The 16,560-nt window shown below is 41.0% G+C and overlaps 1 protein-coding gene across 1 annotated transcript in view; it reads left to right on the forward strand.

Annotated features, from left to right (window-relative positions):
- Positions 1-1,347: 1,347 nt before the first annotated feature.
- The window catches only part of SEMA6D (semaphorin 6D), a 210,609-nt gene continuing 195,396 nt past the window's right edge, over positions 1,348-16,560 (forward strand). The window contains exon 1 of the mRNA XM_088172534.1: positions 1,348-1,365. The gene's annotated coding sequence lies outside the window, so the exon portion shown is untranslated. The remainder of the gene's footprint in view (positions 1,366-16,560) is intronic.

The raw sequence follows: 16,560 nt of genomic DNA on the forward strand, positions 1-16,560 counted from the left end.
GGCGGGCAGGGCTCAGCAGGATAAATGACAAAGACTGTGGCACTGAACCTGCACCTGCCACTGTCAGGAAAGGAAGGAAAGAGAATTTCAGAGAAGATATCAAAGTCAGCTCCCTTGCTTATGGCTGTAAGCCAAGCTGCTGTTGCAGAATCTGAAAAAACAGAATTTGCACTATAGGACTGTGAGCAAAAAAAACCCAAAAACCCCAGTATAGAATAGTGTCCTTCATCCCCACACAAGTACCACTTTCTCCTGTAGCAAACCTATTCCTTATTTGTATAAGAACCTGTACTTGGAAAAGGGTGTGATGGTTTCCTTAATAGATTATGCTTCAAGATGAGAAACTATTTTGCAGTTTATTTATATTCTTTAGTTTCCATTCTTTTCCAAAGAGAACATGTGGTCTTTGAACTCAGGTTAGGACTAACCAAGTTTTTTTTTTAATTATTTTTCAGTAAAAATGAGAGTAAAGCATTCAGATTAGACAGTGGGTTGCAACTCCAGAAATGCCGGCCTTTAATGAACAATAGCACAAAACAAAACAAAACACACCAAATCCTGAGGCTGCAAAGAAATTAGCTTTTTTTTTTTTTTTCTCCTCCTTTTTCTTTTTTTTTTCAAATTCAAAGCCAGCTCTCCCTGGTGTTGGCTGAGGGAGCGTTCTGAAAAGTCAGTGATGCAAAATCCGCAACGATACAAACCCCAAGCCAAAAAGAAAGATTTCGGTTCCATCAAAAGTTAAAAACTGGGGCTTTTGTTGGAGAACTTGGACCCCACCGGGAGTGACCCTGAGCTGTCTGCTCTGCCTTTGCTGCAGGTGTTAGCGAGGGGCGGAGGCGCTCTCCGAACAGCGGCTCCTCGGCCGGACGGGACCGGGCAGCCCCCGGGAGCCAGGTGAGCCCAGGGAATCAGCCCGTGTGCCACGGGAAAGTTCGCCGGGGTGCAAAGCAGGGAAAGCGAAAGAGTTACTGCGCAGAGAGAACAGTCTCCGCCTGCCACCTTTCCCCGCAGCTGAGTCAAATGACTTCTGCCTTGACTGCTGAGGAGCGTTCGCAGCGCAGCTGGGGCCGGGCGGGAGGTGGCCGGGGCAGCTGCCGGGCTGCCCAGACCCTCCTGGGATCCGGGAGAGCAGCGCGGGGGAGCGGGGCCGGCGCACGGCCGGGGCTGCGGGCACAGCGCGGGCAGGTGCGCGGGGCGGACAATGGGCGGGGGCGGGCGCAGGTGCGGGGCGGAGCGGGGCGGGCCGGGGCGCGGAGCGCGGCCGCGCTGGGCGGGGCGGGCCGGGCTCCAGCCGCGCCGCCGAGTCCGCCGCGCCGCCAGCCGCGCCCGGAGCCGCGCAGTCCCCGCCGGCGCTGCCGCACCCGCGTAAGTCCGTCCCTCTGTCCCTCCATCGCTCCGTCTCTCCGTGCCCCCGGCACGGCGGCAGCGGCTCCGGCCGTGCCCGCCCGCGGGGCCGCTGCCCGGCGCGGAGCGGCGGTGCCGGGGATGCCGGGCGGGTCTCGCCGCCCGCCCATTGTCTGCGGCGCCCTGAGCCTGGGGGCGAGGTGGGGCCGAGCCGGGCCGGGGCTGAGGTGGGGCGGCTGGGAGCCTCTGCCGGGGCGATTCGCGGGTGTTTTCGCGAGCCCGGAGCCCAGGGGCTGCTGCCGGCGGTCCGTGTGTCTGTCCGCCTGGCACTTGGGGCGATTGCGAGCTCGGCACTGCCGGGGCTGCCGATCCCGTTAATTCTTCTCAGGTGTTTCTTCTTTCCAGTTTTGCTCCCAGCCGGAGCCTCAGACCTTTTTACTCGTTGAGTGAGGAGCGGTCGTTGAGTGGGGAAAGGTTTATTTATTTTAAATGATGCTGCCTCTTCTCGGTTGTCTTGGACCAGCCGTGCTGTTACAGGTCTCTCTCCGCAGCATTCATGAATCCCCTTTGCCATCATAAGACGTGCATCTCGAGTAATCAGTGAGATGTATGAGGCAAATGAATACTCTCTGACAGGGACTCGCTGAGCACAGGCACCTGCGAGCATCTTTTCCTCTTATAAGTGTGTGTCCTGATCACTTTGCTGCACCCACAAAGGTGTATTTCTTTAGCTGTGCAAACTAGCAGTGATTCGAAATATCTCATGTAAGAAGTGGTACAACTCGTGACACCAAACTGCTTGTGTGCATCAAGTGGTGCTGGGTGCTAATCTCAGTGGACCGAGCGAATGTACGTGCCTGCCTTGAATGCTTTTTGTTTGATGATCCTTGGTGGACTTGCTAAGTGCATTAGTCTGTTGAGGCTTAGAGTTTTCTAGCCCCCGGGAGCAACACATTCTGTGAACACCTCTGTCTAACGTGGAGTTTGATTTCAAAGGGAAGCCCATGATGTGGAACCGGCGTTGTGATTATGGAAACTTACTATATATTCTCCTTAAAGAAAGCAGAAACCTTATAGAAGTTTTAAAAATTAAATACAAGGTTTTCCCAGGAATAAAATACTTGCATTATCCCTCAATATAGCCATTTAGTCCCTTTCTATAACAGTAGTAATTTGTTTTAATTTTTTACTTTTATTTCTCTTTCTGTAATGATTTTCTCTTGATTCAGTTTCTTTTTCCTGTCACTGTAGATGTTGGTCCCTGATCCAATTCTTAACAGCATTTGTAACTACAATTCAGTTTATACCCTCATTTCAAGGAAGAGGAAAAACCCAATCTTATAGGCAGCGCCCCTATTAATTTCACAACTTTGAATCTGTAAGATTTTCTTTTCCCTTTATTGTTTGTTTCTGTTCTCTTTCAAATGTTAATATAACTTGGCCCGTTTCAGGCAGGTCTTGATTGAGAAGGTGATATAAAAACACACTAGCTCCCTTTAATGATCATTTTGATTACTGCCATTGTGTGTTCTCCAGTTACAATGTGATGTGAGTTTTAAGTCTCTACATCTCTTCTCCCCTTCTCCCCTTGTATTATATATGTTACTCTTCACCAAAATATTTAGCCACTGGCAAGCCCGTTTTTCACATAAATCAAATTTGGTTAAATATGGTGCTAAAATACACAGAATTGCTATGATGTTTTTCTTTCCCTAAGAAAAACAAGAAAGAAATTAGGATGTGTATAAGGAAATGTTTAACAGAGAGTGGAGAACTAGAGATTTCTTTTGGAAAAGAACCCTTACCAATCTTTATTGAATTTGCTTGTCTGCATGAAGAAAAGAACTGTTGTTTTGTTATCTAGCAGCTGTAGGAAGATTGACAGCTACAAATTGCAAATCTATGAAGGATCTGCCCATGACACAATTTTTAGTTCATTTAGATTGTTATCCTCCACATCTTGTCATTTGCAAAATTATATAAACAAGACCAGTAAGTTTGTGGAGAAGATGTAAATGCGGTGAATATACTGTAAAGATTTGAAGCTCTTTGGGATAATTAGCAGAGGCTTGCCTAAAATATGACATTACTACAGTTAATTTAATTCAAATAGGAACACACCATTAAAAACATTATATTGTAGAAAAGAATTACATACTTTAAAACATGCTAGCTCTGTCAGAAGAACATTAAGTGTAGTAGTCTTTGTTAAGATAAAGAGAACATCACTGATGTTGTGGTGTGCTTTGCATTTCTAAACAGAATCTAATGAATTACAAACATTCATTATGCTACAAGCAATTGCTCAAACTTCTCAGGACCCCAAAATAGAGATTTATTTATATGCTCATATTTGCATGTTTTCTGATTATGTTGTCATTGTAAAAATAGAAATAAATAAAAAAGCTATTGTTCTGAAATTAGTTCTCTCCTAGCTCCAGATCTTTGGTTGGTCTTTGTCTGTCTTGGAAATTTATGTTTAAATACCTCAGTGTGTTCAGGTTATGGAACTTTCTGTTGAGTAGTTTGGGAAAGCTACAGGAGGGGTCTGAGAATATTCTTTGTTGGATCTTGGAAGAGTTAAGGGCATATAATCTGCAGCAGAAGGTCAGGTTTACCAAATGTCTGGAAAAAAGGTAGCTGAAATTTTCAAAGATCAAAAAGAGCAATGTGCTGATTTTAAAGGACATCTTGCATAAATATTACTTTTCTTAGCACGTTAAAATGTGGAAAAAATATTTCTGTGGTCTGTGTATTTATCTAATGTTTAACAACTCAGTCTTTCTTAAACGTGGTATTTATAACGCAGTTACTGTTTTTCTAATGCTGCTTCCTTCTCTGTGGACTCGAGAATGAGCCATTGGAAAGGCTCTGTATTTATAGGCCCAAACCAATTTACAGCTTTTGAATGCCTCAGTTCATGGCTATACTTGGCACTGCACGCTGTGGACTGTCAGACTGTCACTTTCCAAAAATGGGTTTCTTTGAAACACGTGGGTCTCTGGAGTTCAGTTTCATCCCACCTCCTCCTGGGTCCCGTGAGAGCTCAGCAGAGGTGCTGGCCACAGCCAGGGACAGGTGGAGGGCAGCCCCTGTTGTGCTCAGGGTCAAAACAAAACTGGGTGGTTCCTTTGGGGATGGTGATGGAGTGTGTGGAGGATCACATCCTCTGCTGCTCACCAAGGAGAGGTACTGAAAAGTTATTATTGAATTCTGCTGCTCTTTACAACTGGTTTTAATTTATTTTTAAATACTGTCTCTTAAACCTTTATCTTGGGAATTAATTCCTGCCTTGGCACTGTATTTTTAAATTAACTCAAACCCAAGTGGATTCAAAATGCAGGAGACCCTTTTATAAGTGACAGTGTTAATGGCAGATGATAAAACACGGGCTGGAGAATACATACCAATTTATCTGTTGGTTTTCTGTGCCATACTACAGCTATATTGATTATTTCTGATACTCCAGGTGATTCTCCTTGAATGCATTGTGGTGAAAGAGAAAACTGCAGAAGTGCACATCTGTGGGAGCTGTAGGTCATAAAGGCAGTCCTAGGTTTGATCTGAAGTAAGCAAGTATTGTTGGTCCCTCAAGGAAGTGCTTAATGCTCATCTCTTCCAGACAAGGACAGTCAGTAAGCATGGCAGGTACAGGAAGTTTTGGGAGAAAAGTCTGTGTCTCAAATTATGGTGATATTGTGGATACTTTAATTGTGAACTAATGTAAATGGTGTCTAGAAAACCAGAAAAATCTTCAACATAATTGTTAATCAAAGGAAGGGAAGGGAAAAGAAAGATGACGTATTTGAAGGCTGATACTGGGCAGTGTCTCACAGCTAGAAATGAATGTTATTCAGTGAGAGAATGAAGGAGGGGTTTGGAGGAGTATTATTTTTGATGGCATAAAACAACTATTTCTTCCCTTGGAAGCTGAAGATCACTTGACTTTATCGTACAATTCAGATGTTTGAGACAAGCCTTTTTTGGCAAGGAAGAGTCATTGTATTTCTCAGTGTGTTCTACTCCCGTGGCAGGCCTGCAAACACAGTAAGTGCTTATGCTGCTGTTAGCCAAGGGTCTGCTTCTTTAGCTTAAGTAGGAAAGATCTCCTCTTGGAAGAGAAGCTTTTGAGTCCTTTCTTCCAGAGCAGGAGGAGTTCCTATCAGTTTTGCAGTAGGACTTTTAAGCAGCTTCAATTACATATTCTTAACTTTGTTTCACTAGCGGGAGCTCCCCTTTCAGTATCTCTGACCTTTTTCAGTGAGGTTAGCTTCTGCTGAATCCACCCTGCCTGTTCTGCTGGGTTGTAATTCCCTTTATAAGGTCCACTTTTACCTTTATTTTGTGACTTCTGGTTTTGATCATATTCCTTCAGTTCTCAGAAATATTTCGTATTCCTTAATCCTTATGTTTCCTGCTGATACACCACTTCTGTCTCTTTTAGTCTACCCAAAGAACCCAATTCCTTGTACTCCAACTGTTTGGTTTGTTCACTAGCTCTAAGATCTCTTTACACCTACAACTTTTTCTCCCACTTCAAAGCTAGTCATGACAATGTGACAGCACATATTTTCTGTATCCAGCTATAGCATGTATCTGTAACTGGTATTATGTTTCTGAACTTGAATTTTCATGCCACTAACACTGCACATGAAGTTTTCTCTGAGAAGAGGGTTCATCATGACAAGTAATGTTAGTATGAAAGCAGGCAATACATCCATGTTCTTGAAAGCAGCAGAATTGGATCCCGTGGGTGAGAGCAGAACCATTGCACAGAATGGCTGAGACATATGTGACCCTAATTTTCTTTGTTAAAAAGGTAACTGACAAACTGCTGATGAATTCTGTTTGCTTCTAAATCAAAAAGAGCCATCTTCTCGAGTCAACAGCCTTGCCCCTTTCCCTTGCTAGTCTTCCAAGGCTCAAAACCATGAGATCTATTCCCTCTACAGAGCTTAGTTTTGGTTTAAAATATGTGTTACAAGTCTCTTTGGGAGAGGCTGAAGTACAGATTTTGGGTTTTTTGTAGTTGCTCTAAAATGGAGCAGTCCCACCCTGCATTTCTTTGTGACTAGTAGTGTCTTGCTAGTTCATAATGGGAAATATTGTTACAATTCCAATACTGACCAAATTTCTTGAATCTGCTTTAAGAATGCTTTAACCTCATTTGTCTGTTGGTGTGTGGTAAGGAAAAGAGTGAATTCTTCACATATAATGAAAATGAACAGTAGAGAATCAGACATAGCCAAGCTGAAAATGTCAGATCATAAAGTTCAGCATCTTTGAATTGGGGTTGAGGTGAGGGAGGCCCACTTACACTTTGTCATTTCAAGTAAGTATTACTTTTTTCACTTTCTCATAATTCAAAGAGCAGGTGAATGAACCTGTCTGAGGCTGTAAAATTAAAAAGAAAAATTACCTTCAGAAGGAAAGGAAATCAACCATTTATTTCACAAAGCAGAAGATCAAGATGAGACTTTTCAGCTATAAATGAGAAATTACATAAGCATTATTAGCATGAAAATGTGTGTTTTTAGTGAAAGTTCTAATGCCTTTTTGTTTCATGAAAGAGCATAAACAGTGAAAAATCCCAGTATATGAATGGTAGTCAAAAAGTCAAGTATCCAAATCCTCATTTATTCTAAACTAAAACTAAACTGTTTTTTCGACAGTCTCCTTAGATCTCTCACTCCTATTCTGGCAGTGAGTTAAATCTTTTTCTTATTTGAAAATGGACAAAACTCTGCTCTTTCTCCAAACTGCTTGAAGAGAGAAGCTTTTCCTGCTCATTGCCTGGATAGTGCCACCAAATTTAAAAAAAAATCCACACAATTAAATCTGGGGAGGGTTTTTCCATGTCCCTGAATATGTAAGATAAAATGTGTTGAACACATGCTGAATTTCCAGAGAAAACAGCTGTTTAACTCTAAACGCAAAGGAGAATTTCCCACACTTAGAAAGTAGCAAGTTTTTCTTTTTCCGTGTGAAGCATTAGTCTTTGTCACGAGGACACATTAAAAATTATTTTGTTTTGATCAAATGTCAAGTCGTTTCACCAATACAGGAAAGCCTTCAGATTCTCCAAGGAAAACATCACGTGTCCCTGTTAAAGCATTCCCATTTCCTCTTAGCAAATTGCATACAGCAAACTAAAGCCCTTGCTTTATCCTACATCACTGATGAATAATTTATTTAAAAAGAGCAAGAGAGGGAAAGAAAAAGCCTTTATGTAAAATGTCAGTGTAATGGCAAGGAATGTTGGGCAGCTTTGGGTGGGCACACAGCTCCTGTCCTGTCTTGGGCACACCAGGGGTAGTCTGGAATAATCGGTGTAGAGATCCCCTGACCTGCAGGGATGTATCTGTGCCTGAAAGCAAGTAAGAGGAGCAATGTGGATTCACACAACTGGAGCACTCCACTGCTCCCAGGACTCCTGCATGTGGAGCACTTGGAGGTTTCCCAGGGTACACTCCTGCACAGTGTCCCTGGGAGTGACTTTGTCTCCGAGGATGGAGCTGTACACTGCAGAGCCATTGCACTGTGGGCACAGGCTGGCATGTCTACAGGTGTGTGGGTGAGGGGGAGAAATTACCTGGTAATGATGGCAGCAGAGATTTCCATAGCAATCCAGCCTGGGATGACTGCATTACTCACAATGGTGATGGATGGGTGCAGAGAGTGGAAGAGATTGGTATGTGTGTAGGTATTTACTGGCTTGAGAATAAGCTGGAGTTGAAGATAAAATGCAGTTAAATCTGAGAGCACTGCAGTCTGAGAAGTAACACTGCTCTGCAACCACTCTACCTTGTAGAAATGTTCACACACATGGTTCAACTCATGATCTGTGGGTATGGAATTTCTGAAAATGGGAAATTATTTGCAGAAGGGGATTTACCTTCTTAGGCTTTCAGTTGTTTAAAAGAGTTTTATAGTTTAACTTTAGATGTGATGAGTAGAAATACATAATTTTCATGAGGCTTTTTGCTTTATTGAAACTGTAAATGTAGAACTCTTCTTCCTTGTGCATTATTTCAGTGTGCTTTGAGCATCTACCAGACATACTCATTGAGAAATTGTTGGAAATGTTTTCACCACTTTGCTTTCTGGCAGACAGTTGTAATCCAGTTTGTCAAATGAATTTTCTTGATTGCCTTGCAGCATATGCAAAGTACTTTAAATTGTTGTAATTGCCTCTGAAGAGTTGGGGTGGGGGGAGAAAACAACACAAAAGAAAACAAGCAAAAATTCAGATTTCTATTATTCTGCAAGTATAAAGAAAATTGTACTGTATAAAGGCAACACAAAAAATACCACAGGGATAATATAATGACAGCAATCAAATTCACCAGAATTCTGTATAGTGATTGGCCAGGGCTGGGGGGACACAGATTGCTGTGTAAAACAGTCAACAAGCTAAACTTAGACTATCAAACACATTTACTCTCTGACTTTCACTTGAATATAAATATTTGAGTTGTCAGTTCTGCAGGACTCTTCAGTGTGGGGATCTTGCTAAGGTTCAGGGGTGTCCCTCTGCCTCTGAGTCCACGGTTCTAAACTTCTATAAACAATTTCACTTCCACTACAATGATATTCAATGTATTTATTATCATCTCTTTCTGAAGAATTTACAACTTGCACTGACTTTGTTGTCTACACTGAAGAAGCGAGAAATGTTTTTTCTGCATATTTTGATGTTTGGGTTATAGGTAGTCTTAACATAGAAGAAAAAAAGACAGCTTAACTTACATTCTTTTTACCAAAACCATGCTTACAATATTTGTCAGGAGTCCATGGAGGGCAGAGGTATAAACTCTTAGCAAACAGACAGGGCTTCACAGTGAAGTGAGAAAACACTTTGCAAGATTCATGGTATGAATTAAGCTGCTAGTTGATTAGCTTTTGCAGCAATTTTTCCAACCACTCAAGAAAGGCCAATGTGTGCTACAATAAATCCAGAGATCTTAGAGCTGATGTTCCTGTATCTTAGCCTCTTGCTTTCTAAAATGTCAGCAGTCCTTGTAAATCAGGAGGTTCTGCTTGGTATTCTGGGCACTGTGCCGTGGGAGCTGGGCTGGAGGGAGCACCATGACTGTTGCCTTTTGGCTGGAACCCTCAGAGTTTTCTGGAGAGAGCACACTGTGTGGGAAAAGACCACCTCGATTTGTTGCCAGGAGATGTCACTACAGCTCAGGAGTAACTATTTCATCCCTTGAGACCCGTTTTTATGGTGTCAGGGTCTCCTCTGAGTGCGGGCAGTGTGGGTGCAGTGGGACTCGGCCCTCTGTTGCTGGAGGGGCAGCACTGAGACTCTGCAGATCATTAATTGGTGTACAGACTACTAAAGAGAAGATGCTAACGTGTACTGAGTGTGCTGCTCCCCAAAAAGGCCCTTTCTGCATCCCTAGGGAGTGTGTGGGAATCTGTGTGTACATGGGGCTACCTGGGCAGTGTTTGTGCTGTTTGTCCCATTCACCTCTCAGGGCTGTAGCAGAACCTCAGCAGTCACTGATCCAATGCATCCTGCTGGAATGAGCACGGCAAGATAGCTGGTGAAAATATCAGGCTGGAGAGGCTGGAGCCATGAGTAGGTTTGGGAATCATATCCTTGAATGCTACTGATAGCAATCTTTCAAAACAATTTAAATAATTTATTTTAATGCATGAGGAGCTTTTTATTCTCAATCAGTTTTGCACAGCATATTATATGTATTTTATACAGCCTGCTAATGAGCTGAAGACTTGTTAATTATATGTGTGTGGAATGGCATAGCTGCTGAATTATGCACATTATTTTTCTTTACAACGAAGCCTTCCTCTTAACTGTATCTGTACTGGCTGAAATGTGCACCTCTGGCTGCTGATACAAACTCCTCTAGTGTCACTTTATTATTGTAAATCTTTGGGTTTTGGTGATGTGAAAGATTAGTGTGAAAGGTGGAAGCATTGGTTAGGCAAAAAACAATATGCTGTTTAAAAGCAGCTTCCTGTGCTGCATAAAACAGATGTTGGGAATTTTATATCCCCTGAAATAAAAAAGTTTGATAAAGGCGTATAAAATCTGTAATGGCTCACTTAGTTTTCTTTCTTCATCTGTCTGGTCTGTAATTCATTACAGTTTTCTTATTCAATATTGTCCTCTTGATGTGGAAAACCAAAAAAAACTCCAGGAAAAACTCAACAACAAAAACTGAAATTATATGTGATATTTACAGCAAAATATTTTATAAGACCAGATCAGTGTTGTGAGAATTGGAGCATACAGAGATAGGTGCCCTGTTTCCTGTAAATATATGTTTACAAAGTTTATAAAATGTAGTGGCAAACCTGATCAGCTGTTTCTTACCTTGGAAAAATCCAGAAAGCCACAAAAACATGCAATGTTGGTGATACCAGTAACTTACTAAAAACCACATTTTTATCTAAACTTGATGTCTAGTATAGAATTTAAATCATTACATGGAAATAAGATTTTCCAAATCCCCGTGTCTTTTACGATGAATTATTCATATTAATGAATACTCATATCTAGCTCAGTCTTTTGAATGAGGATGATATTTCATTTCCATGTGTTGGGGGTCATGCTTGTAGATAGATCTTGGGGACAGATGGAACCTTTGCTTTTGCCAAGAGCTTTGACTTGCACATGTATTTTCACTCTGTTGAAGCCTGGGGTGCTCTTCAGTGTGGGTGTGTCCTGGAAGCCTCCAGTGTGAGAGATGTGCAAAGAAAGGGAGACCCTGGCTGGAAAACTTGCAAAACGTTGGGAGCTGGATGGAGGCACCTCTGTCACTTCTTAATGTTCTTAATTCTTCCAGGTTTCATTCTGGCATTGTGTGGTTGAGCTAATGGAGATCAGGATGTGTTGGCAGCTTTGTCAAGTCAGTGTTGGACTGCCCAAATTCCTGGGCTGCTGAGGAAACTCCTGCATATGTGCAGGTGCTGCTGGGAAACAGAGGAGTCTGAATCAGGATTTCTGTCATGTTGGAAATCCTGGGCTTTAACAACATCATGATTGCAGCAGGATTGGTGGGCTGAAAGTCTGAATTGCTTTTCAGTCGCAAACATTGCTTGGCATTTTTGTGTTTGTTTTTGAAAGAAACACCCAACAAACAAACCCAAAAAAAAAACCCCAAACAAAACATACCCCAACAAAAACCTCTCAGTTTTCCTTTTAGAAAAAGTTGGTCTCCTTTATTTTTTTTTCCTTTATGATGATAATTGTGTAGTAGAAACCCAAATTTGTGCAAGTGGGTAGGAAAAAGTAATTTTGCTGAAGATTTCTGAAGCTTTGTGGGGGATGGAGAAGGGAAGGAAAAAAAGCTATAACAGTAATATTATATGTTTAATGAATGGAAATACAGCTTAATTTATTGTCCTACATTTTTGAGTTTTTCAGTTTAAATGAGGGAGCTGAATATGACTAAAATAAGCTGAAGAAATTCAGTGATCCATCTTCATCACAGGCCCAGGCTACATGAAAATCAGTATTGCCTCCAACAACAAAATATTTGTAAAACTTTCACCTGAAGAACTGGTAAGAACTTGTCTGTGCGAGCAGCATTAGTGAACTGAAGACTGAGCATCTTCTACATTTCCCTCTAGTTATGGGGATATTTTTGTGATTCACAAGCTGCATTCTGAGTAGGTGCATCTTGGACATGTACTCTTGGGGTGAGAAAAAGGTGCAAGGAAAAAAAATTATAAATTAGCCTGAAGGTTTCTTCAGTCTTTGCTATTGTTCATGCAGAGTGTTCAGGAGATTTCATTTGTTGTGCTAGTGTCAGCTTGTTTCAAACAAGCCATGAAATGACTATTAGACAGATTATGAGCCTTAAAGGATTATATACATCCTTCATCTAGGTGCTGCTGCAATATAAGCACAAGAACAATAATCAGCTTATTTAAGCTCAGACAGGTGGTCTAAAGGGAAAAGTTCATTTTCCCTCCATCCTCAACAGTGGGACATGTGAGTATGTAGAAAATTTGAGAAATTTCTTAGGGCCATTTTCAAGTCTTATGTTATAGGAAGCCAGGGTTGTTTTGGTTTTCTGGGTATTCTTTTGACACAATGATTTTGTGACATCATAACATGGCATGGACACAAAGAACTTAAATTTCCTTATCTGCTTTGTAAAGTGGTATATCATGGCAAGATGGTGAGTGGATTTTCCTTCCTAGCCAGCTGATGACCTTGCACTCAGTCAACTTTTGGAAATGAAAACAAATACCTTGTTTTGTTTTGTGGGGTTTTTTCCTTTGCTGTACACAATATTGATTTTTCTCTTCCTGCTTTGGAGATGTCGTACCTTTGCCAGTGAAGAGACTCTTGACTTTGTGTCCATGGTGTGGGAAGCTTTCAGGAGAGCTGAGCTGTGACTCTGGGCAGCTCCTTGGGTCACCTGGCTGCCCCAGACCCGTGGGGTGCCCAGGGTTATCCCATGTGGAACATCTCTGTAGTTAAGGCTGAGGGTGAGCTCCGAGACACCTCTGAACCACTGCTCGCTTGCCAGTGGCTCGGGATTTGTGCTTCCACAGCACACACATCCTGTTCTCCTCAATTGCTGATGGCTAAATTAGCCTATCCTGGAAATAAACTCCTTGTTTTGTTAGTGTTTGTAGCAGTACATGTATATGCAAAGTTAAAGGGATATGCCAAATATTTTATATCTAGAAATAACTGTAAAACCAGGAAAATGATATGGGGCTGTGCAATTACTTGTGAGGATTCCGAGATGAATGAGTTATTTTTAAGCATTTCATTACAGGGCTTAATTAACTTCTTGTCAAACTTGGTAGGTTAATGTCAATTGTTCACAACCAGTTTGGAGTACAATTTATTTTAATGTCTTGGTGAAAATTCACGTGACCAAGAAAGTGTCTGAGGTAATTTTTTCTGTTGTGATTTAAAATTATTTTCTTTCCTACAGCATTACTTTGGGTATGAATGAGTATGGAACCATGATAGCTTTAATTTTGGCAAAAGGTATTGCTACTAAGAACATTTAGGCCAAAATACAGTAAAAGTAAAGACACGAAAGAGGCACAGTTTTAAGACTTTAAAATAAAGGAATAGAATTTTTGGTTAATTGGAGAAATTCAGAATGCCTTTTTTTGCTTTTGTTTGGGGCTTTTTTAGGGGCAGGAGTGTTATTTACTTTGGGTTTTGTTTTTTTAATTATTTGCATGTTTGTTTGGGTTGTTTGGTTTTTTTGTTGTTGTTTTTTTAAATAATAATTTAAAACTAGCTTAAAAAATTACATGGAAATCTCTTAATCTACACCTCAAAAAAATTGGAGGCAGAAGGTGCTGTAAAATAGGCACATTATGTAGCTTTGTTTGGGATAACCTTTAGAAGACTATTCAAGCCTGAATAATAAACTCCACATAAGTAAATTTCAAAGTAGAAGCCCAGGAAGAATTTGTAGTACCTTATAAGAAACCCTTTTGTATGCCTGAAGACACTAGATATGGAAAAAATATTAATTGCTGCAGTATTCTGAGCTCATTTTTTCATTTCAACTGGATGAGATGGAAGTACATTTGGGACAGCAGATTTTCAGACTCTTTGTCATGATCTTGTTTCTGATTGTTCTTTATGGATTGTCCAGATAGAGGTGTCAACATGGTGCTATGTTGCAGGGAGCATGAATATGTAAAATATGCAGGGAGAAAAAAAATAATCGTTATTTTTTTCCCGTGCTGTGCCACAAATAAATTGTGAGAGAAATGAGCAAGAAGCTGATTCCACTTGAATTGTGGTTGAAGAAGGGCGTTTCATCCTTCTCTCTCGTGCAAATCCAGTTTGATTTTTTTGGAAATGCTATTACCCTCCAAAATCTGTTCTAGCTTTCCTCATTGCAATAGCTTTTGCTTATAATAATGCACAACATACTGTATAGTTTTGGCACAGATTGATCTGGGGGAGCAGAGTGGAAACATAGATTAGTGAGACAATGTAAAGATTTCACACTCCTGCTGCTTCTGTACTGCTTGTGTTTGAGATAAATGACAGACTCCAGGACACCAATTCTCCCCCTCGTTTGCACTTTCTCTAGGCACCAAGGGAAAGATTCGGAAGCCTAAACATAGATATCTAATGCCATTTTGAATGCTTTGGGTACCTGAGACATCTGTCAGGGCTAGCAGGTGTGACAGATGACTTAATGCCGTTTTTAGCAGCGGTTGGGAGCCAGGGTGAGATGCCCTCAGGCATCTAAAATAGCACTAAATGTCTTCATTTGGGTACCTGCATCCCTCCTGAATGCTCTGCTGTAAAATGAAGTAGATCAGGTAAAAATGGTTTAAACAATTGTGTAGGCATATTTGTATGTGGTTAAGAAATCACTTGAGATAATTTGGAAGTGAGAATTTGTGATAAAAGTGAGAGTTATCTAAATTTTCTTTTGCATCAATTTAAATTCCTTTAAAACTTGCCTGTAGTACAACCTCTATGCAAATTTGCAGTTGTACAACAAGTGAGGCAGGGGCTTTGTTTTTTAAATGATCAGTTACAAAGCTCTAGATAATCCCTCCTATTAAGCTTGTTGTGTTTTGAACTACAGAGGTTGCCACTTGTAAGCTAACTAGTGTCAAACTCACATCAGTGGATCAGGCAGGTTTCCAGCAGTTTGAACAGAAAATGAGTTTCCATCCAGCTGGTTGTAGTGAGGCTGTATTTGTGCAGTGCAGGGCTGTGTCAGGCACAGCCTTTCACCAGGTGGTGAAGCTGAGCCATGAGCAGTGGCCTTTGTGCAGGTGCTCTCTCACACCTGGGCTGGTCCCTGCTCCTGCTGTGCCCTCCCCTTGTCACAGGCACAGAGCTGAGGCTCAAGCTCTCTCTGCAGCAGAGGTGCATTAGGAGCCTGCCTGCCACCTCACACACCGTGCCCTGGATGTGCTGTGAGCTCAGAAGTGAGTGCAGTGTCTCTTATTTTTGTGGTGTTTGGCAGCTGGGTAATGTAGATACTTAAATAAATTCAATGAGTTTTAAATGACATGTTCTGGAAGTGGTAGTTACCCATTGAGCTCTGTGATGAAAAAGAAATGTTGAGGATTTTGGTATTATATTATGTGTTAGCGTTCTCTGTAGTCAATGTGTAGTTAAACAATAAGGCACAACAGGCATTAATCCCTTTTTAAATATACTCCTGATGTCAGAGGTGTAGTTGGGAATGAGCTGAAGAGTGTAGTAGTGTAACTACCTCAGTGGTACAATAATCTTTCACTAATTCATTTCTGGGGGCATCACATTTCTGTTACGAAATGGAAATTTAAATAAATAAATGAAATCCTCAAGGATTCATTTAATTCTTCAATTAACTCTCAATTTAAAGGGGATTTTAACTGAAGTTTGGCCTCTCTGCTGCTGTATTCTGTTTCCACACGAATGTTTGCTTTGTTCATATCCAGACCAGTGTGCCACGGTGCCAGCTACCAGAACTACCAAAGCTGCAAAGCACACACACAACTGCACTGCGTGGTCCAAGCAACTTTTCCAATATGTGCTATCCATAATTTATTCAAAGCAAAGCCAGAAATAATTTGTGCTTTAAAAACAGCTTGAGTGGTGAAAACCATAATGCAGTGCAAGTCAATTTTTTCTTTTTAATAGCGCTTGACACTTTCCAGTACAGAACATCTACCTAACAGTGCATTATTGCAAAGTACAGGGGGAGCAAACAAAAATAGGAGCAGACTTGTTTCTTGGGTTTTTTTTTCCTGTTGGTCTTGTATACAATCACAGTTAGTACAAGATGTTTTTATTTTAAAATATGGAAGTGTATATATTCATAGGTTTTAACATCTGTTCATTTCTAATTGTTTTCTTACCAGCTATTCTTAAATGTTTCAAAGGAAACCCAAGGGCTTATTAAAATTTTAGTGAGAAAGCTGATTTTTTCAGGGCATACAAGATGTTACCTGTAAAGAAATATTAGTGAATTACTCCTTTCCCTTGATTTTAATGACTTTATAATTATACTTTGTCTTAAAGGAAGTCTACACAGGTTCACTATTTTTCATCATTACTGGATAAAAGCTAATCTTGCCCTGGAATGTGGACAGATGGGGAAAACCATTGTAACCATTAGTTATGACTGTTTCTGTGCAGAAATTGTTTTTAACTTGATTTTATTTTGAGAAGGAAAACAAACAGATTCATCCACATCCCACCATGTTTTGGTTGCTCTCTGTATGGTGATCAGCTGAGTGACT

This window comes from Sturnus vulgaris, chromosome 13, assembly GCF_052056855.1.
Source record: "Sturnus vulgaris isolate bStuVul1 chromosome 13, bStuVul1.hap1, whole genome shotgun sequence".
In the NCBI taxonomy this organism is placed as follows: Eukaryota; Metazoa; Chordata; class Aves; order Passeriformes; family Sturnidae; genus Sturnus; species Sturnus vulgaris.